A 23,092-nucleotide genomic window follows, 5' to 3' on the forward strand; every position below is an offset into this window, starting at 1 on the left:
ATGTGTGCACATGTGGCACACATACATGCCCTGAGGGCATGTGTGTCTGCCACATTGCACACATCTAAGGGCTAAAACAAGCATTTCCTGAGTCATTTGTCATTTACCACCAACTTACAGTTGGTGGTAAATAACGACTCCCCACACCCACCACATACTGCCCCTACATCTCATTTCTGTATTCGGTATTTACCGAATCGGTAAAATTACCGATTCGGTAATTTTACCGATTCGGTAAATTACCGAATACAGAAATTATCCCCCTACATAGCAAAAGCCTAAATACCGGTCGGTAACGGTATAATTACCGAAAATCGGCCGTTACCGACCGGTATGGGCTACCTACATGAGGCCCCTAGTCCGGTAGCGTCGACCATTACAACAGAAGTACGCTTTGTGTCAAATGGAGCTAGGACATTTGCTTCGCAGATTTCTTTTTTGATCTGACTGAAACAAGAATTTTGATCATTACCCCACACAAATTTTACACCTTTTTTGAGCAAAAGTCTTAGTTGTAAAGTCCTGTCTGAGAAATACTTCACAAATTTGGAGTAGTACTCTATCAGACCCATAAATGACCTAAGCTGATCTTTATCGGTAGGACATGGGGCAGAATGAATAGCTTCCAAAAGATTTTTCTTGGGCTTGACTCCTAGTGCTGATATTTCATAACCAAGATACTCTATTTGTTGCACCAGAAAAGAACACTTCGCCTTACGCAGGGTAAGGCCGGCATCCATAATTCTGTGCAAAACATCCTTGAGTACAAGATTGTGATCAGCTATAGAGTCCCCAAACACAAGAATGTCATCTTGGAAAAATACTGCTTTTTGGATTCCTTTGAAAATTTCTGTGACCATACGTTGAAACACACTGGCTGCTGAAATTAAGCCAAAAGGAAGTCGCGTGAACTGAAATGTACCCTCTGTGGTTATAAAGGCAGTGAGGTGTTTAGAGTCATCATGGAGTTTTATCTGATGGTAGGCGCTCTTTAGATCTAATTTGGAGAAGAACTTAGCACCCTGCAAGGTGGATACCAATTCTCCAATGTTTGGCAAAGGAAAGGTATCCACAACCACACATTTGTTGAGTGATCTTAAGTCAACACAGAACCTCAATTTTCCGTCCGATTTCTTCGTGATGACAACCGGAGACACCCATGAGGATGCCTCAACTGGCTCAATCACCCCACTCTGCAACATTTCATCTAAAAAGGAATTAACACCATGTCTAACTGAGAGAGGGATTCTTCTTAGTTTGTGTTGAATGGGTAAGCTATTTTTTATTTATTTTTTATTCTTTTTTTAATAAAATGTGACTAGCCTCTTAATTCACCTAACGTATCTTTAAATACTGCGCTAGATTCACGTAATATGTCATCTAAGGAGTGATCATCTACAACCTTGAATTGAGAGGGTGCTCTTGGATTAATGATAATACGAAGATCAAATTGATGAACCCATCTTAATATAGGAGGTCCATCAACAGAGACATATACTTTACCATAAATAGATCTGTTTTTGAAGAGAATATCAGATTCAAAATAACCCAAAATGTCAATGGTTTCACCCTGAAAACCTCTTGGAGAGATGTCACTTTTGCATAAGGGTTTACTACCCCATTGACCTTCCAGCGAAGATTTTGGAATGATGGTGTTTCTGGAGCCTGTGTCAACCATGAGGGTCACTTCGCGACCATCAATTAGAAAAAGTGCTTTTGGTCTGCTTTGCCTCTTATCATCCTCACAAACCACATCAATGTCATCAATTGCTAGTAATCTGTCTTTCTTTTGTTTGGTTTCTTCCGTAGAATCATGAACGACTGCTATTCTTGGACGGTTTTTTGTTTTACACATTTTAGAGAAATGTCCAAGCCGACCACATTTAAGACATTCTTTGTTAGAAGCAAGACAGAATCTAGCTTCTGACGTGTGTCCACTACTACCACAACGTGAGCAAATCTTGTTTGAAAGAGAATTCTTCTTGTTAGTTGGTCTGATTTTGCACTTTACAACAGCAACTGATTCCTCATTAGGTCACTCGCTTTCACCACCAGAACATTTCTCAGAGACTTCAGACACTTCTTGTTGAGTGTTGTTTTTCTTTTGTATTTCTATTACTTTCATACAACTCTCAGATTCTTGTATTACTTTGGCCAGGTCGATGGCTACTTTCAATGTAGGATTCTTTGCGTCCCATAACTTTTCTTGAATCTTTTTGTTGTTACATGGTACTATTAGTTGGTCTCTAATGAGTTTATCGTTCATGGCTCCAAATTTACACTTCACGTTCTCTAAGGCGAGCAACAAAATCATCTGTTGATTCATCACTCCGTTGGCAATGAGTGTAAAATTTTTATCGATTCATAACTAGGTTTTCCTCTTTGGAAAATCGTACCTCCAATCTACAAATATCTTTCTTGTATTCATCAGGCATGGGCTGCCCATTGGCCTGTAAAGCTTGAGGAAGAAATCTAAACACTCGTCCTTCATTTCCCAAAGTGCTAAGAAGTAACGCTTTTTTACGTTTCCCTGAAAATTCCTGACCGTCCGGAGCCTCCAAATAATTATCAAATATAATGAACCAATCTTCCCACGGTATCGAGGGAATACCAGGTTCAGTTAAAAATGGTGGTGGAAGAGTGACAGTTACTTGTTGTGCCATGACAGTAGACTGTTGGTTGTGCAGCAGGTAAAATCATAAAATCAGACACTAATTGATTGCTGAAGAATACAGCTGTAGCTTGTATATTAATATTATTGTACCATAAGTATGGAAATAGGAAATATAAACATAAATGTCACACAATACTGAGAGATGTGCATATCATCGTAAGATAAGCACCAAAATGAATACCTGCTGCTGGCTGAAAGTGAGCGTATCACTGAGAAGTTACTAAGTTCAGGAAACAGGTGTGCATATCACCGCATTTGAGTCGTGTGATACGCTGAAGGAAGAAGCGTTGAATAAACTTTGTTAGGACGCTGAGTTTTGCCAACACTATTAATAGGCTTAAGAAGGCCGCTTGCGTCTTTACGTGCAGGAGCGAGGCGTGAAACGCAGCGTTGTAGTTCTGCGCGCTGTCGCTGGCCGTGCAAGTGGATGACACACTAGGGCATTGTTATTCAGTAGCTAAACAACCTTGAGGTGATGCTGCAACTACGATTGGGAAGCGTTGCTTAGTGACGCTTGGGGTAACTTTGGAAACGTGCTCGGAAACGAAGACTCGTAGTGGATTACACGCGCTGGCAGCGTTGGACTCACGGTTAGGTTGATGACGTCAGCAAACTTCACTCTTAGTTTTGGTTGAATTTCGTCCAAAATGTTCTCCTCCGCGGACTGCAGGGTTGCTGGGCAGAGGGAAAGCGACCTCGATGTCGGTGGATTCGTTTAGCGAAGTGTTGTTCTTGGAGCTGTGGCTGAAAATGGAGTGAAAAACAGTGCTCTGTGCGGTCTGGTCAGCTTGTATCTCGGGATCATCGCCAAATTGTTGAAGAAGTACTCCGGACACTTCAGTAGATGAATAGGAGTAGTTGATTACAGAGCACAGCAAGAACAACCCAACGCCTGCTGACCAAACTCCCAACTGACTACTATGGAACATGAACATGGAATAGAGAATACACACAGGTATTCTGGAAGGGTGGGACGGAGGAAACATAGAGAAAGGTATATAGATTCACAGTAGACATGTTGCAAGAGAAACCATTTACAACAAACACTTACTGAAAAATAAGTGAAAGAGTGAGAGGGCACCTCACGTATGCAACACCAGGGAGGCTACCAGCAGGTTCTCGCTAGTATGCCCACGTATATCATTATCGGTTGCCCACTCACTGAAACAAAGAAAATAGTGTCCAAGAGAGAGAAAAAGACAGAGAAAATGAGAAATCATCTGTCCCAAAATATAAACCCCGTGATATGCAGAGAACGGTGTGTTCAATGCAACTTAAAATCGAGTTAAGACTCACTATTACGTTGCCCTCTTTATTTGAAAATGTGAGTGGGAATTTGGACGAGATGCCATAAAGTGCGAGAAAAAAGAGAGACCCACGTTGAAGCAGTACCTAAAAGTGATATTAAAGAAACTCTCTCACAACCAGGTCTTTATTGTATTGACAATTTGCAACGGGGTCACCTGGGTTTTTGACCCCGGGCTCAGCAGCCAGCTTGGGAAACCTACGACACCCACACATTTCTGAAAACTAGACCCCAGGGGGAGTCCAGTGAGGTATTGCTTGCGTGGACCCCCAATGTTTTCCTACCCAAAATCCCCTGCAAACCTAAAATTTAGCTGAAAAAAATCACATTTTCTCAAATTTCTGTGTGGGAAAGTTGTGGGATCACTGAGCTGACACAAATTTCCTACCACCCAGCGTTCCCCCAAGTCTGTCGTTAAAAATGGTACCTCACTCGCATGGGTGGGTCAAGTACCCGCAACAGGCAAGGGCCCAAAACGTATTGAGTAGACATCAAAAATACCTACCACAAAACAACCTGGTTTTGCAAGGGGAGTAACCTGGGTTTTTGGCCCCAAGCTCGGCGGCCATCTTGGGAAACTTACCAAACCCTCATATTTCTGAAAATTAAAAACATGGGGGAGTCCAGCGAGGTATGGCTTGCGTGGACCTCTGCAAACCTCAATTTATATTAAAAAAATCTAATTTTTCTCAAATTTCTGTGTAGGAAAGTTCTGGGATCTGCATGGATCCACAAATGTCCTACCACCCAGCGTTCCCCCAGGTCTCTTGATAAAAATGGTACCTCACTCGCGTGGGTGGGTCAAGTACCCGTGACAGGCAAGGGCCCAGAACGTTTTGAGGAGACATCAAAATTACCTATCACAAAACAACCTGGTTTTGCAAGAGGGGGTCACCTAGGTTTTTGGCCCCTGGCTCGGTGGCCATCTTGGGAAATGTTGGAAGGCGGGCCTCGGGGGGGGGGGGGTCGGAGAGACCACCCAGAGGAGCCCCCACACTGCACGAAGTAGCCGAGCGCTGCTGAGAAGCCTCCGGGGAGAGGTCCTTCTCCTATAACGTACTAGCACAGTAACACCACCACACAGGACTCAAGGGGATTCAGCAAGACGAGCAGTTCTTTATCAGTACTTATGAAGTTACGGTTATCAATATTTACAAGGGGGGGATCGAGGGATCCACAAGAGTCTCAAAGTCTTTGGTAGGGACGGGGTAGCGGGACAGTCTTTAGCAGCAGCCGGGTACGAGGGTACCTGGGGCCCAGTTCTTATCCCCACGCTGGAGGGCCTCCGGATCTCGGAGGGGTCGAGCCGCGACGGCGTCAGCAGGGCTCTGGTGTTCAGTCCGTGGAGGTCGAGCCGCGACCAGGTCAGCAGGGCTCTTACGGTGTCTTGGTTCAGCTCGAGCCGCGATGACGTCAGCAGGGCTCTGAGGGAGGGTTCAGCGAGGTTGGGCCGCGACAGCGTCAGCAGGGCTCCGATGTTCCGTGAGGCTTCGTGACCTCAATAAGGTGGAGCCGCGACGCAGTCAGCAGGGCTCGTGGTAGAGTTTCAAGCAAGAGTTCTTCTCCGTGGGTCGGCCGCGATTCAATCAGCAGGGCTCTCGACTCCGGGATACAACTGCTGTCCTGTTGCAGGGTCGCTCCAGATATAGGTCTGGAGCCCTTTGATGTCCGGACCCTTGCACCCAGGGGGGCGGAGAGGCCGGGCTGGGAGAGGCCAGACGCCCAGCGGGAGAGGCGCCAGGCCCAGGAGAGCTGTGGGGCGATCGCACCTAGGTGTGGGAGGACGGTTGGGGGTCCCATCGATACTGCCCTCCGCCGGGAGTGGGGAAGTGTTCACGTGGTACCCCCTGGCCAGTTGGTGGTGCCTGGATGTTGGGGCTTGCTGGGGCCGAGGCCGGGTTGAGCGGGGTCACGTAGGCTGGCGCGCAGAGTCACGTACAATCCAAAATGGAGGAGCCCCGACGTGTAGGGGACCTCGTGCGGCTTGGCGAGGGGGAACAGGACCACGCCACGAGGCCGGCTCCAACAGGAAACCTACCAATCCCACACATTTCTGAAAACTAGATACCCAGGGGAGTCCAGCGAGGTATGGCTTGCGTGGACCTCCCAAAGTTTTCCTACCCAGAATCCCCTACAAACCTCAAATTTAGGTGAAAAAAATCAAATGTTTCTTAAATTTCTGTGTGGGAAAGTCCTGGAATCTGCATGGATCCACAAATGTCCTACCACTCAGCGTTCCTCCAGGTGTCCTGATAAAAATGGTTCCTCACTCACGTGGGTGGGTCAAGTACCCGTGACAGGCAAGGGCCCAAAACGTTTTGAGGAGACATCAAAATTACCTATCAGAAAACAACCTGGTTTTGCAAGAGGGGTCACCTGGGTTTTTGGCCCCTGGCTCGGCGGCCATCTTGGGAAACCTACCAAACCCACACATTTCTGAAAACTAGATACCTGGGGGAGTCCAGCGAGGTATGGCTTGTGTGGACCTCCCAAAGCTTTCCTACCCAGAATCCCCTGCAAACCTCAAATTTAGCTAAAAAAGGCGAATTTTTCTCAAATTTCTGTGTGGGAAAGTTCTGGAATCTGCGTGGATCTACAAATTTCCACCTACCCAGCATTCCCCCAAGTCTCCTGATAAAAATGGTACCTCACTCGCGTGGCTGGGTCAAGTACCCATGAAAGGGAAAGGCCCAAAACGTTTTGAGGAGACATCAAAATTTCCTACCACAAAACAACCTGGTTTGGCAAGGAGGGTCACCTGGGTTTTTGACCCCTGGTTCGGCGGCCATCTTGGGAAACCTACCAAACCCACACATTTCTGAAAACTAGACACATGGGGGAGTCAAGCGTGGTATGGGTTGCGTGGACCCCTCCAACGTTTTCCTACCCAGAATCCCCTGCAAAACTCAAATTTAGATGAAGAAATCAAATTTTTCCCAAATTTCTGTGTGTGAAAGTTCTGGAATCTGCATGGATACACAAATTTCCTCCCACCCAGCATTCCCCTAGGTCTCCTGATAAAAATGGTACCACACTCGCGTGGGTGGATCAAGTACCAGTGAAAGGCAAGGGCCCAAAATGTTTTGAGGAGACATCAAAATTACCTACCACAAAACAACCTGGTTTTGCAAGGAGGGTCACCTGGGTTTTTGACCCCGGCTCAGCGGCCATCTTGGGAAACCTACCTAACCCACACATTTCTGAAAACTACATACCCGGGGGAGCCCAGCGAGGTATGACTTGCATGGACTTCCCAAAGTTTTCCTACCCAGAATCCCCTGTAAACCTCAAATTTAGCAGAAAAAAATAAAACATTTCTCACATTTCTGTGTGGGAAAGTTCTGGAATCTGCATGGATCCACAAATGTCCTACCACCCAGCGTTCCCCCAGGTCTCTTGATAAAAATGGTACCTCACTCGTGTGGGTGGGTCAAGTACCCGTGACAGGCAAGGGCCCAGAACGTTTTGAGGAGACATCAAAATTACCTATCACAAAACATCCTGGTTTCGCAAGAGGTGGTCACCTGGGTTTTTGGCCCCTGACTCGGCGGCCATCTTGGGAAACCTACCAAACCCACACATTTCTGAAAACTAGATACCTGGGGGAGTCCAGCGAGGTATGGATTGTGTGGACCTCCCAAAGCTTTCCTACCCAGAATCCCCTGCAAAACTCAAATTTAGATGAAGAAATCAAATTTTTCTCAAATTTCTGTGTGTGAAAGTTCTGGAATCTGCATGGATACACAAATTTCCTCCCACCCAGCATTCCCCTAGGTCTCCTGATAAAAATGGTACCACACTCGCGTGGGTGGGTCAAGTACCCGTGAAAGGCAAGGGCCCAAAATGTTATGAGGAGACATCAAAATTACCTACCACAAAACAACCTGGTTTTGCAAGGAGGGTCACCTGGGTTTTTGACCCCTGGCTCAGCGGCCATCTTGGGAAACCTACCTAACCCACACATTTCTGAAAACTACATACCCGGGGGAGTCCAGCGAGGTATGACTTGCATGGACTTCCCAAAGTTTTCCTACCCAGAATCCCCTGTAAACCTCAAATTTAGCAGAAAAAATAAAAAATTTCTCAAATTTCTGTGTGGGAAAGTTCTGGAATCTGCATGGATCCACAAATGTCCTACCACCCAGCGTTCCCCCAGGTCTCTTGATAAAAATGGTACCTCACTCGTGTGGGTGGGTCAAGTACCTGTGACAGGGAAGGGCCCAGAACGTTTTGAGGAGACATCAAATTTAACTATCACAAAACATCCTGGTTTCGCAAGAGGTGGTCACCTGGGTTTTTGGCCCCTGACTCGGCGGCCATCTTGGGAAACCTACCAAACCCACACATTTCTGAAAACTAGATACCTGGGGGAGTCCAGCGAGGTATGGCTTGTGTGGACTTCCCAAAGCTTTCCTACCCAGAATCCCCTGCAAACCTCAAATTTAGTTAAAAAAAGCAAATTTTTCTCAAATTTCTGTGTGGGAAACTTCTGGAATCTGCATGGATCCACAAATTTCCTACCACCCAGCGTTCCCCCAGGTCTCCTGATAAAAATGGTACCTCACTCGCTTGGGTGGGTCAAGTACCCTTGAAAGGCAAGGGCCCAAAATGTTTTGAGGCGACATCAAAATGACCTACCACAAAACAACCTGATTTTGCACGGAGGGTCACCTGGGTTTTTGACCTCTGGCTCGGCGGCCATCTTGGGAAAACTACCAAACCCACACATTTCTGAAAACCACATACCCGGGGGAGTCGAGCGAGGTATGGCTTGCGTGGACCTCCCAAAGTTTTCCTACCAAGAATCCCCTGCAAACCTCAAGTTTAGCTGAAAAAATCACATTTTTCTCAAATTTCTGTGTGGGAAAGTTCTGGAATCTGCATGGATCCACATATGTCCTACACCCAGTGTTCCCTCAGGTCTCCTGATAAAAATGGTACCTCACTCGTGTAGGTAGGTCAAGTACTCGTGACAGGCAAGGGCCCAAAACGTTTTGAGGAGACATCAAAATTACCTATCACAAAATAACCTGGTTTTGCAAGAGGGAGTCATGTGAGTTTTTGGCCCCGGGCTCGGTGGCCATCTTGGGAAACTGCCAAACCCAACGTTTTCCTACCCAGAATCCCCTGCAACCTCAAATTTAGCTGAAAAAAACACGTTTTCAACATATTTTTGTTATGGCACAAATGCCCTACCCCACAGCGTTCGCCTCAGTCTCACTTGTGTAGGTGTCCAATGCAGAATTGGCTAAAAACATATTTATAAAAAAATGTAGTGCTTAGAATTCTCGGTGCTACTGTCAGACCTCTTGTCAGGAAAAGGCCGTCAGTGAACGCTGTAGTGGTTAAAACTAGTGCAAGAATCAGGAAGGCTAAGGGGCAATGCAAATTACAGGCAAATACAGATTCAAAGATGGCCGCCAAGAGTCAACAGTTAGGTCAGCAAATTAGCGCTCTAGCGCTCGCTCTCAATCACGAAGATCCAGGTGAAGCGCCCGTGCTGTGGCGCACTTCACCTGAGAACTGAGGAGGAGAGAAGTTGTTTCTGAGATGCGCCGTGAAAGATAGATAGGGAAAACTTTGTCGCGCATCACAAACCTTGAATTTGGGCAAGTTCGGAATTCCTGTGAAGACGTCTGTAGTGCGCGGTAAGACTGTTCCGTGTGAAGTATTTGAGGGGCATGCGCGAGAAGATACTTAGAAGTGTCGCGTGTGCGGTCATGCGCATTTATTAGAAAACACAGTGAGGCAAACAGCGTGCACTCTTTCGAACCGCAATAGTTTTTCTGAGAGAGATAAAAGCAGAGTCAGCACAGTTTTAGAGTTAACCCTTTCAGCGCTCCGTAGACTACTAAATACCAAAAAGAACCATACCGTGAGAATAATTACTGAGTAAACATACCGGCAGGTAGAAGATTGAAAGGAAAGAGTTGGGAATTCCAATTAACAAGTTATTATTGGAGTTAGTAATACCAAGGGAGAATTTAGAACAAAACAAACATCGTATTACGACTACCACAGTCAGGTGAAGCAAGACATTGATATAATTGATACTTACCTACACAGAATCCAAATATACGCCCCTGCTGTTTCCAGAATAGGTGAGGAAGCTGTAAAGGAAAAAGATAATATAAGAATTGGAGAACAACAACCAAGAATTAACACAATATAACCTTTAGTTACAGCACACAGAAGCAAGAAAAAATACAAATAGAAGAGAGGCAATGGTCACACCAAGACGGGGTAGGTGTACAAGTTTAGATTAAGTTAGTTAGGATGAATAGCAGATAGGGTACAGAATTAACAAGTGTCATTTATCTTACAGTCCCAAAGAACTCGTGTTAGCCTGAAGAAGACAAGAAGGAAAGAGTCAGAAGCTGAGGAAAATATCAGAAGCAGTGTGACTGTCTCTTCTCTGTCCCATCCCTTTTCCCCCCTGGGATTTGTTTGGCATACATGTTACTACATGCGTGTTGTTGAAGAACCCTGGTGAGGCATTGGGAACTTGCGACATTCTGCTCCTGTGCATTGAATCGAGCGGGGTTTTGACAGAGTGAAGTGCCCACGAGTTAAAAAGCACCTGAGCAGAATGGCGGAAGGTTTGGATTTAAATAAACTAGGAGAAATCTTAGAAGGAATACAAAGGGAGTTAATAACAGTTCGGGAAGAGAATAGGGAGCTTAAAAAGGAGACTACAGATTTGGCCCAAAAAGTGAGTAGTTTAGTATCCAGTCCCAGTTTTAAATATTCAGCTTCACTTGAAGGGAATCTTAGTGAAACTTCAGTTCCCCAACCCAAGATTACTACACAAGTTATTCATTCTCTGGCCCCGGTAATTCCTTTGGCACCTCCTGAGCGTTTTGGCGGAGACCCCCAGAAGGCTCAGGTGTTCCTGACACAATGCACTTTACACTTCATGTGCCGTCCGGCAGTTTTCCCTGATGCGCAGTCTCGAGTGACATTTATTTTGTCGTACTTAAGCGGGGACGCTGCGTCTTGGTCAATGCCTCTGGTGACCAGAAATGATCCAATTTTATATGATTTGGATGAGTTTAAAAAAGAATTTATTCGAATATTTGACAGATGAAGGGTCTCCCAAGCAACAGACAACGAGTTACTGGAAATTAAACAGGGCAATCGAGATTTGGTTGCCTATTTGGCCCAGTTCAATAAGTTGATTGTGGAAACTGAATGGCCAGAGAACAAACGAGCTGCAGTGTTCTATTGTGGTTTAAAAGATGAATTAAAAGATGCCTTAGCGCAGGTGCCCCATAGACCCACAGAGATTTCAGCACTAATAGATCTGACTTTAGAAATTGACTTCCGCCAAAGTGAAAGAAGAGGAGAGAGAAAAAGAGATTACCGTCCCAGTGTTCCTAGATTTGATAGAGTCAGAGTAGAAGGCAGCAAAGAAATGGACTCAGTTAAGGGTGGAGAACCCATGCAAATCAGAACTATTCGAGGACCTCTCTCTAAGGAAGAAAAGGAGAAGCGAAGAATAAATAAACAATGTCTTTATTGTGGAAGCGGTGGACATTTCGTTCGTAATTGTCCAAAGAAACCCAAGCAATCACCGACGAAAAACGCCACGCACACCATTAAATGGAGTTGGACTGGTGGTTGCAGAATCAAAGACAACTCCAGATGTTCATACATTGGCAAATACCCTACAATCAGCATCTCCACATTTGGTGCTAATGATGACCTTACGGTTCCGGGAAAAGATACTAACACAAGTAACCGTCATGATTGATTCAGGAGCTATGGGCAACTTTTGTGATCTAAATAAAGTTCGCCGATAAAATCGGATTGAAGGCAATCAAGAAGGAAAGGAGTGAAGCGGTGCGAGCCGTCGATGGAACATATCTTTCATCGGGACCCATTGTGAGCCATACGGAGCTAGTAGAGTTGGAATCTGAAGAGGGACATTTAGAGATTCTGCAATTCAACTTAGTAGATGCCCCACAATTTCAATTAATACTAGGCCTCCCTTGGCTCACGGAGCATAATCCTACTATCGATTGGAAAGCTCGATCAATAGCCTTGGATTCTAAGTATTGCAAGGAGAATTGTCATAAGGAATGTAAAAGAAACCAAGAGAAATCACCGGCATTTCGATATCCTTTGCCCCTAATATCAGTGCTGTTGGATCAGGTGAAGGGTGCAAGAGTCTACACTAAATTAGATCTGAGAGGTGCTTACCATCTTGTCAGAATTCGTGAAGGAAACAAATGGAAGACGGCATTCAGAACCAAGAATGGACTTTATGAATATCAAGTAATGCCATATGGTTTGTGCAATGTTCCAGCCGCCTTTCAACATTTTATTAACGATGTACTGAAAGAGTTCATTGATCGGAATGCTATAGTATATATAGATGATGTACTAATTTATTCTGACACAGAGGAAGAACATAAGGAGCACTTTAAGAAGGTCTTACAAAGATTGCGAGAAAACTGTTTGTTTGTCAAGTTAGAGAAATGTGCCTTCAATGTAACTACAGTGGAGTTTCTGGGGTTTGTGCTTGCACCAAGCGGAATAACCATGGACGAACATAAGATCAAGGCAGTCATAGATTGGGAACCCCCTAAAACCGTGAAAGAAATTCAAAGTTTCATTGGATTCGCAAATTTCTATAAGAGGTTTATTCAAGATTTTTCTAAAAAGTTGATACCCATAACCAGATTATTTAAGAAGGGAGTTCAATTTGAATGGACGCTAAGGAGGCGTTCATTCTGTTAAAGAAAGATTTCACGACTGCGCCGATATTACTTCATCCAGATCCCACAGAGCCTTTCTTTGTGGAAACCAACGCTTCCAACCTGGCACTGGGAGGAGTATTGTCTCAAAGGCACAAAACTACAGGACAATTGCATCCGGTGGCTTTCCGTTCAAGGAAATTGACAGCAGCGGAGGTAAACTATACCATAACGGAAAAGGAGTTGTTGGCCATCAAAGATGCCTTTAAAGAATGGAGACACTATTTGATGGGTGCAAGACATGTGGTCACAGTTTATACAGATCATAGGAATTAGAAATATTTGAAGTCAGCCAAAACCTTAACACCAAGGCAATTGCGATGGTCATTGTACTTCGCTGATTATGATTTCATCATAACTTATCGACCTGGTTCGCAAAATGGTAAGGCAGACGCCCTATCAACATTGGGTACAGACGGAGTTTTGGAAGAGGTCAAGGATCAGGTATCATTCCAGCTGAGAAGGTGATTGGAGCAGTCTTGCAAGAGTCTCAAGAGGAAAAGAATCAGAATGCAATGACGTTGGAAGAAATGAAAGATTGGGTGGAAAGTGATTCAAGACGAGAAATTCGAGAAGGGCTACCGTATCATAATAGACCGTGCAAAACAAAAAAAAACAGACAAAAATGAACGCAAAGTGAACCTTATGTCAATGGTTCAAGGTGAGCATTTATTATTAGCTCAGTATCCTTTTAATATATGGACAGTGTACAAATTACTGATTTACCCTATCTTTCTGTTTTTTGACAGATATATGTATATATACATTTCCTTTTTTAATATCTTTGTTAGCCGTAAAGTCAGCGACACACCGTGAGCTACTAAATCAGCGACTTGAGTTGAGGTATTAAAATAATTATGAGTATGTATGTGTTTTATTCACTCACCGGGGAAAATATGTCCATTGCTGATAAACAAAACAGTTAGATGGTGATACATCTTAATCATGGTCTGTATATACACCATTTATAGTATTATCATGATTGGTAACTGATTTATAAAATACTAGTCGTTTCTGGTAATATGAATACCAGACGATGTGAATCACATATCAGTTGGAAATAGATGTTCTAACATAAAACATATGTAGGGGGATGTTTTGAAATTTACACAGTTTAGTATGTGCTAAATATTTTCTATTTTAGACCGGTAAATAAGTTTCTTTTAATTGTGTTCATCATCACTTTGATCCTTTCACAGCAATTAATTACATGTTCTTGATAATAAATGTCTAAAAATTGAGAAAATGCAAGAGTGTTTGCTTAATTTTTCAGAAAAAATGGCTTTGAATTTTTTTTAAATATCTTGTGATCAACCTATAAGCCTTGTCTTTTTAAAAAAAACAGTAACTGATTGTGTGTTATATGTTGCTGCTAGGAATTTGTATGTGATATTCACTGAAGGAAGGAATATTATTACCCGTCCTGAAGAAGGTGGCTTTATCTCTTTACCCCACCGAAACGCGTCGACGCTTGTTGTTTGGTTGCATTTGTCCTGGGACCAAGACCACTAAAAACCAGGGTAGATTGTTCCCGGTTACTATTGGTCCATAGGTATTACAAACCAACATTGCTAAGGCACGATTGTGGTGCTTTGTTGTACATTTTCTCCTTCCATGTGATTGTGCTGATTATTTTTTATCGTCTCTTCATGAAATCTTGAATTTAATGAACTGTTTTAACTTTATATCTTTTTTGTATTAATACATACATGTTTTAATAAAATTTTATACCTGATTATCTTACGTTTTTAATTTTAATTTCCTATTTTGATTGCTGTGAATTGGATCATATTTGTAATATGATATTCTCTTTTTTATATATTGCTTCTCGTTGGGTTTCACACATCTCATATCATACTGTTTATAGCCTTGGGTGACATTTTATTGCACGATATCCTCCAAGATAGGATATTTCAGTAGTGGTCTAAATATAAGTTGCTACTAGTACAAAGGGAACTCTTCATACTTTACAGTATATTTTGGTGCTCTGTCCCTTTGGACTCTATTGAGCCCCTCTCCTTGTTTTTCAATGGCACTGTTGTCTCTCAAATACTGTTCAGCATACAAATTAGTCTGCTCAACAATGTCTGCCAAAAATACATCGTCCATTAACAACTGAAAAATAATTAATGGCAAAAAGTTTTCAGTATCCACTCTACAACCTGGAACACCAGTAAAGTCTGGCAATGCCGGCTGCACCATGCCTGGGGCAACCTAGAGGTCAGCACTTCCAACAGGAAGCCTTGCAGCCCAGAATCCTCTTGCTGCACTATCGGCACATCAATGTCCTCCTCTAAAACAGGCACTTCATCCGCACTAAGAGTAGCTTCATCCGCACTGAGAGTAGCTTCATCATCCGATGATTCCTCGTGGACAGAAAACTCACTGGCTGAATCTTTCACTCCCTCCTCTGCCTCAGATGCAGAGTCAGTCTCTGAACCATGGTCAGAGGAAGACTCAAAAGGCATACCAACACCCTGCTTAGCAGTAATCCTGCGGCTAGCCAAAATCCTTAGTAAGAAAGGAGAATTCACAAACAAGTCAACAACAACCAACACTGTGCAAAATAAGTAAGTAAACAAAGTGTGGCTTTATCACAAAGATCTATATACTCAAAAACTATACGATTCACTTGCAAGAGACAGCTACACTCACCAGCACCTACTCTGCAGGGACACAGCAAAAAACAACGATATCCCACTAGAAAGAAATAACAAAACCAATTACTCACAAGACAACAAAATACACATCAAGCACAAATGCAAAAAAATTCACATTCAATAAAACAGAAGCTAAACATTCAGCTATTATTACACCATTTACAGAAAAACATACACATAAAATATGCCCCTAGAAAGCGACCCTTGCCCAAGGGGTCGCTTCCATTCACTAAAACTAAAACTATAATCACTAGATCCAGTGATTTTGGCTGTTTTCTGCCCCCCTGGAGGCAGATTGGTCTAACAACTGGGCCAAACTGCCCCCAGGGGAGCATAAAACAGCCACAAATGCCCCCCCCCCAAAATGGGGGGTGATCCTTGCTCAAGGGATCGCCCCCATGTCCAATATAAACAAATCCCTGGCTCTAGTGGGGTTTTCTGTTGCTCCCCTGGGGACAGAAAGGCCAAACAAATGGGCTGATCTGTCCCCACGGGGGGCAGAAAATACATAGACAAATGTACCCCCCTTGGAAGCCACCCTTGCCCAAGGGGTCGCTTCCATTTGCAAAAAAACAATTGTTGATTCAGTGATTGGGGCTGTTTTCTAACCCCCCCCCCCCCCCCCCCGGGGGCAGATTGGCCTACAAAATAGGCCAAACTGTCCTCAGAGGGAGCAGAAAACAGCTACAAGTGCCCAAAACAAATGGGGGGCAATCATTGCCTAAAGTATCGCCCCCATGCCCAATATAAATAAATCCCAGACTCTATTGGGGTTTTGAAACACCCCCCCAATCCCCCCGGGGACAGAAAGGCCGTAAAACCAGGCTGATCTGTCCTCGGGGGGGCAGAACATACATAGACAAATTTTACCCCCCTTGGCGCTTCCATTCAAAAAAACAATCACTGGATTCAGTAATTGTGGTGGGTCTCTGCCCCCCTTGGGGGCAGATTGGCCATACAAATGGGCCAAATTGCCCCCATGGGAAGCAAAAAACAGCCACAAGTGCCCCAGAAAAATGGGGTGTGATCCTTGTCTAAGGGATCACCCCCACGCCTGATAAAAATAAGTCCCTGGCTCTAGTGGGGTTTTCTACCCCCCTGGGGGCAGAAAGGCCAATAAACCAGGCCAATCTGTCGTGACGCCATGCACGATCATGCAGCAGGAATGCCCTGCAAAGAGACATCAGGGGAGAGGGGAAACTCTTTCCTCTCCCCCGATGCCTTGATGCACTGAGATCCTTCTCCGCTCGCCTGCCCCCTGGAGCAAGGAAACTCACCTGTTTCCTTCTGGACGTCTGGAAGCAAATGGCTTCCAGCACGTTGGGCTGCTCCTGATGAAGTTGGCGCTCTCTGTGTGCGCTGACATCACAGGATCGCCAAGGGGTGGATCGGGGGTGGCAGCGGAAACTCTTCCGCTGCCATCTCTGCTTGGGGGTGTAGATGGGCTGCCCATGGGGGGAGCGCCAGCGCTTTCCCCATGGGTGGGTACTATGACGGAACGGTTCTGTCATGAGGACACGCCCACCGTGGCTCATGACGGAACCGTTCCGTCATGAGCATAGAAAGGGTTAAGGATGGGCAAATTAATTTAAGCATGAGCAAACGTGGGATCTCACGCGCCCAAATATGCATAGGCTAGAGAAAATCAAAAGCACCCAGTGGGCAGGCATAATGACGATCTTGGCAAACAAGTGTATGTTATGCAGTATGCACTTATAATTTGTGCAAGTTGCAAAAATATTTGGGAGTCTGAAACAAATAAAAACCAAGCACCTAAATCAAAACAGGAGTCCCCATGAAACTATGGCTAGTGTGCATCAAAACCATATATTTTAAGGATACCAAGTGTAGTGTTTTATTCACTGGGAGAGAGGAAATTATTTGTACACAAACAAGATCCAGCCAGTGCACCGTAAACCACAGACTAAAAATAGCAAGGCATAGAACCCCTCCCAGTAAAACACAGTCCCAACATCTGGCAGATCATGTGCCTGACACCAAGCTGTACCTGTGCTTGATACATAGTAATAGGCAAGCTCAAAATACAGAAAGCGGAAGTCAAAGGGTTGTAATACAAAGGTTACTTTTACAAACCAAGCCCCAGATGTCCTTTTAACAAGCCTGCCTTCCTAGCTGTACAAAATTATTTCGCAGCACTGTCTGATTTAGATACTCAGGATTGACTACTGCTGCCCCCTCAGACTGATATGGGTCGACCATACATCTATATGCCCATCGCATATAATCAAGAGACATGATCAAGTTGCTAGAACCGTCCCTAAGGCTTGTGATAATCTTGATTTGAATATACTTAGTTGGAACGTTGCTGGCCTGCAATCTAAAATAGATCTAGCAGATGGCTGGAGTTAGTCAGGTATCAGGACATTCTTATGTTCCAAGAAACTTAGACCGCTAAAGACATATACCTTTGTTAGGTTTGCAAAATCCATTATCGTCATCCACCCGTTATATGCTATATTAGGTTAGCAGTGTATGGCTAAATAGAAACCATTCGTATTCATTGTGTGCAACCTACTGAGTTATCCATGTAATGTGCAAGCTACAGTTAGCGAATGTGACTCCATTTTGTATTCTGTAATGCCTCTCTAGCTGTGTTTGAACTAGGCCTCATGACTTGTATTGCTTGCCTCAGCAGAACCCCATGTCCAGTGATTATTTTCCTTAGTTGCTCAAATTGGATCCTGTCTCACTAATGAATAGGCCATTCTGCCCTTGCATACCTATCCTTGTGTGTAACTCTGCTCTCACGTTAGGAGACGCTGAGACCAAGCACGGCAACCTTGAAACTGTGATAGTGTGTGCCCATCTGGCAGGTGGTAGCCCATCCTTCTGTGCCTCCTTTGTCCATGTTCGGCCTAAGCCGGTAACTTTCCACTGTAGGCGTGGTTGGAGGTTCTTGGAATGGTTATGCATTGTGGACGGCTGGGGGGCCAGTCCCTCAGCAGACATCTTAGGGTGCAGGTCAGATTGGACTCCTCTGCAGAGTATTACTAATAAAATGTCTGTTTGTATTCTCTACTGTCTGCCCGTCTCTTCATTTGTTTGGACGATTAGGTGGTTGTAGATAACCCGGGTGGCCCCTAAAGGCCACTTCCTTCAGGGACCCCGCAAGGTGATCTGACTCACCCGTAATCGGGTGCAGGGTCGGGGTGGCGATAGGTCAGTTGGGCAGATCTGTGATCCCCACACGATAAGAGCCCGGTTCTCTTGGGTGCCCCGCCCGTCTGATCGGGCGACTCCTCGTCTAGTGGTCACCGGCTGGGGTCCTGAGAAGGCAAAACCTTGGATTTGACCGTTTGGTCCGAAGAGTCGGCAGTGGAGAATATTCTTGCTCGACCTGGGTGCACCAGGTGAGTGATTTGATTCTTGGAAGAATGTGGCGCCATGGTTGAACGGCACGAGCCTACGGGCTGTGTCTTAGTATTGTCGCCGGACTGTCTTGTCTTGGTTTGAACATTGGTGGGTTTGCGGACCCTTAAAGAAAAGACACAGAGCATTTGCGAACAATCTGCCAGGCCAACTGGAAATTTGGCTTACTCTTGAAAAGGCCTAGTGCTTGAGCCTGTCTTCTTGTCTTGGTGCAGTCCGCGGACCAGAGGGTGCTGTTCTCTGACTGTTTTGGTTTGGTTTTGGCTTGTTTTTGCAGGATGGCTTTATAGTTGTCCGTTGGGGACAGTGCATGTGTCTTATATTAAGATGCCTTGTCTAAGTAAGTTAGCGTGCTTTAGATGTCGGTGTTGTTCTACTGAGGCTCAATTAGAAAAGAGGCAGCCTGCGCCTCCAGAGGGTACCCCAAATTTTGATGTATACGTCAAGCATGGCATTGGCCCTATTATGTTTAGCACGTTGTGGAATAAATATACAAGGGACAATGCTGATTTACAGTGGCCGCTTACTGGCGCATTTGATGAACAAAAGGTGAATTACTTGCAGGGCAAATTGTTTGCGAAGAGGAGCAGGCAGTCGATGTTCGATTCTCTGAGGGTATGGGAGAAGGAATCCAAGCAGCGACAAATGAGGGCAGAGAGGCAAGCTAGGAGGGGACAGACGAAAACAATAACACAGAAAACAATGGCTTATAATAGGGAACAGATGGAGAAATGCAGATAGGAAGTTTCGATTGCAAAGTGATAAGTGTTATGTTGCTAGAGAGGAAGGTGATGATCTCATTGAGGAGTTATTAGACTCTCGACCCCCACCCCCTTATGCGCCTGAACGGATATATCCTATAGTTACAACATCTCAGTCATCTCTGTCTCCGGCCTCTGGATCTGCCATTCCTAGTCATACTGTTTCTAGCCATGTTGCTTCAGCCCGACCCCGTCTGTTTCTTCTACACTTTCGTCAGGCACAGGGGCAGGAGCCGTTAGTTCTCCCCTTTCTTCTCCCGGCTCTGTATCTGTGGTTACACCTTCTCTTACTCCTGCAACACAGTCTTTGTTTTTGATTGTACATGGTTCTTCACCTGCTCTTTCCTCTCTGAGTGTGTTACCTCAGACTCTGCAAAATGCCAAGACACCTTTACGTGGAGTGCATGAAGCGAATTAGGCAGCAGCACGTGACCGCATGGAGAAAGTGTTGGTGCGCTCTACGGTGGGTGATGAGGAAAAGAAAATGGTGGCTGACCAGGCCGCACAGTGGGCTCGGAATCCGATCTATAGTGTGGAAGATGTGTGGAGCGTGATGAAAGATTATGAGCCATTTATACAGCAACATACTCTTAAGCATATGTCAGCTACGCTGATAGAATTGTGGGAACAATGTTTCAAGAGTATTGCACCTCAGATTATCTATGACATTCGGGACAGGGTATATACGACAGATATGGCCCCTAATGAGGTTTTCAGTAATGTGACGACATTAGTGGGTTATCGAGGTAGATTGCTTCACAAGGTCCCGACGACAGTGACTCAGTTTCCCATGAGGGAAGTTCATCCCATTTACCACCCCGAAATACCAGAGTTGCGAGATGACCATGAAACTGTTACTCGCCCAAGAGTGGCAGCTCGTTTTCAGGAACAGTGGATCTACACTCCATGGAAGAGGAGTGAGGTATTATCCCTAAAGGGTCAGTTGCCGGACCCACGAAAAAACCCAACTGCATACTATAAAGAGTTGACGGAGGCGGCCTCCTCCACAGTGATGACACTAGCTGATATTGAGTTGTTTTTCGGTCTGTTGGTACTGGTAGATATATGGAGGCAGGTACATACACAGGACCATGCGGCAGAGCTGGGTGGAACATGGGATGAGATTTGTGCGTGGGATAAGGAACGCAAGCCCAGCGAGAAGCCGAACGCGGAGTTGTGAGCCTTGCCGGGGCGTATTATCACTTATATGCATTTCCTTATCCTGCCGAGACGAGTGGACTGGGGCAAGTTGACTGCGTGTCATCAAAAGAAAGATGAGAGTGTGTCCGATTTCTTTACCAGGTTTAAAGGGTTGTTCTTAGATTTTAGTGGCCAAGATCTGTCATTGGAGGGGGGAGTCCGTCTGTTTGTCAACAGGTTTGTTACTAATTTGCTTCCCGAAATTGCAGCTCAGTTGCAGGCTGTGGAAAGTACTTGGACCACCTCATCCCCATCAGTAATATTGAGTATGGCGTAGTACTATGAGCATAGAGAGAATGAGGAGAAGGAGAAGGTGGAGAAAAAGTCGAAGGAGTTGAAGACGAGGGTGTTGCTGCAAAAAGTAACAGGGGAAATGGAAGAGATAGAGGTTTGAGTTAGCAGTTACCCTGGCCTAACAGTACTCCTGGTGTGCCCGTTAGGCCCAACCAATGTGCGTATTGTAAAAAGGAGGGGCACTGGTGAAGTGAGTGTCCTGAGTTGTTACAGAAAGTTGAGGCCCCAAGAGGTCGGGCTTTAGAGGATGTGGTAGAGGAGGAGGAGGCCGAGGAGTGGTGCAGTCAGAGAATTCTTCTTATTCTATTCAGAGTAAGAACTAGTTTGACGACCATCGAGGCAGACAGTACTATCACGATGACTATGACATGGAGGAAGTGACAGGGTTATCCCACAGCTAGGACAGCCAGGGACAGGGTAAGGGACCAGTTCCAATGCCTGTGGATCAGCGCGGACCCTAGGCATTTTTGATTGACACAGGTGCTATGAATAGCTCAGTTTCTCATTCGCCTGGTCCCAGGGGCAGCTCTGTCTGGCCAAAATAATGTGTCAGTAGGTTTTTCAGGCATGCCGGTTGTTAGCCCCATTTATAAACCCTTTTCTCTGACTATTGGCCCTTTTACAGTAGATTCGCCATTCCTGTGACGTCAAATTGTGGGGAGAATTTGATGGCATTGGATTTGTTGAAAAGATTACATGCAACTATGTTTTGTTCTTCTGACGGTGTTTACATGACCATTGGGCCAAAAGTGGCCCATGCAACACAGTGTTTTGCAAAAGATGCCCCCCTCCCTGCTGAGTTTAAAGATGTGCCGCACACCTTGTGGGCTACAGAAGACACGGATGTGGGGTTGCTTCAGATCCCGCCGGTCTCTATTCAGATCAAAGACAATGCCATATTGCCCTGTATTCCTCAGTACAAGATCTCGCAAGCAGGTGAAAAGGCTTTATTACAAATAATACAGGATTTGATTGAGTCTGGTGTGGTTGAAGAGACCGTGGTGAACGTATGTAATAGCCCTATCCTTTCTATTCTTAAGAAGGCTCCATTGGATTCTTCTGATGATCACCCTGCTGTTTATCGCTTTGTAATTGACTTCCGTGAAATTAATAAAATAGTGGTGCCCCAGTATCCTGTAGTCCCCGACATTACCACGCTATTGAAGATTAAACCCCCATCAGCAAAATGCTTTTCTGTGATTGATTTGCAGAATGCTTTCTTCAGCACTCCGATCCATCCAGATAGCAGTCATCTGGATTTGCCTTAGGCGGCAGGAGCTTTAGATTCTGCTGTGCTCCCCAAGGCTATACAGAAAGCCCTAGTATCTACAGTCAAGCTTTAAAAACTCAATTGGAGTCCCTCGTACTTCCTTTATGGTAATGTGCTATTGCAGTACGTTAACGACCTCCTTGTGGCTTCTGATACGGAGAATGGTTGTAAGGATGCCACTGTCAAGCTGTTACATTTAGCACACCATGGGCATAAGGTGTCTCTTTCCAAATTTCAATATTGTTGACAGGAGGTCACCTATTCAGGACACCTACAGTCGAAGGAGGGTCGCAGACTAACACCTGAGCGCATAGCTGCTATTACTAATATGCCTGTTTCTAGAACCCAATGTGAAGTATGTGCGTTTATAGGCATTACCTCGTATTGTCGCCAGTGGATCCCCAATTATTCCTTACTAACAAAACCCCTCCTTTATCTGACCACCAGGGAAGTACATGAACCCCTGCCTTGGACATCTGCATGCCAGCAAGTTTTTGAGCAATTAAAGGTTGCGCTTTGTTCTGCTCCTGTGCTTGGTACTCCTGACTATCAGAAGCCTTTTGTGCTCTATGTACATGAGGCGGACGGTTGCGTGCTCTCTGTTCTAACACAGGGTTTTGGTGGTAAGCAAAGGCCCTGCGCTTATTTTTCTGCCATTCTTGATAACGTCGAAAGAGCCCTCCCGAGCTGCCTGAGAGCCGCCGCGGCGGTGGCAGTTTCTATCAGACAATCGGCGGGGCTCGTTCTTGACACTGACCTCACAGTAATGATACCCCAT

Source organism: Triturus cristatus, chromosome 7, assembly GCF_964204655.1.
Source record: "Triturus cristatus chromosome 7, aTriCri1.1, whole genome shotgun sequence".
Classification (NCBI taxonomy): Eukaryota; Metazoa; Chordata; class Amphibia; order Caudata; family Salamandridae; genus Triturus; species Triturus cristatus.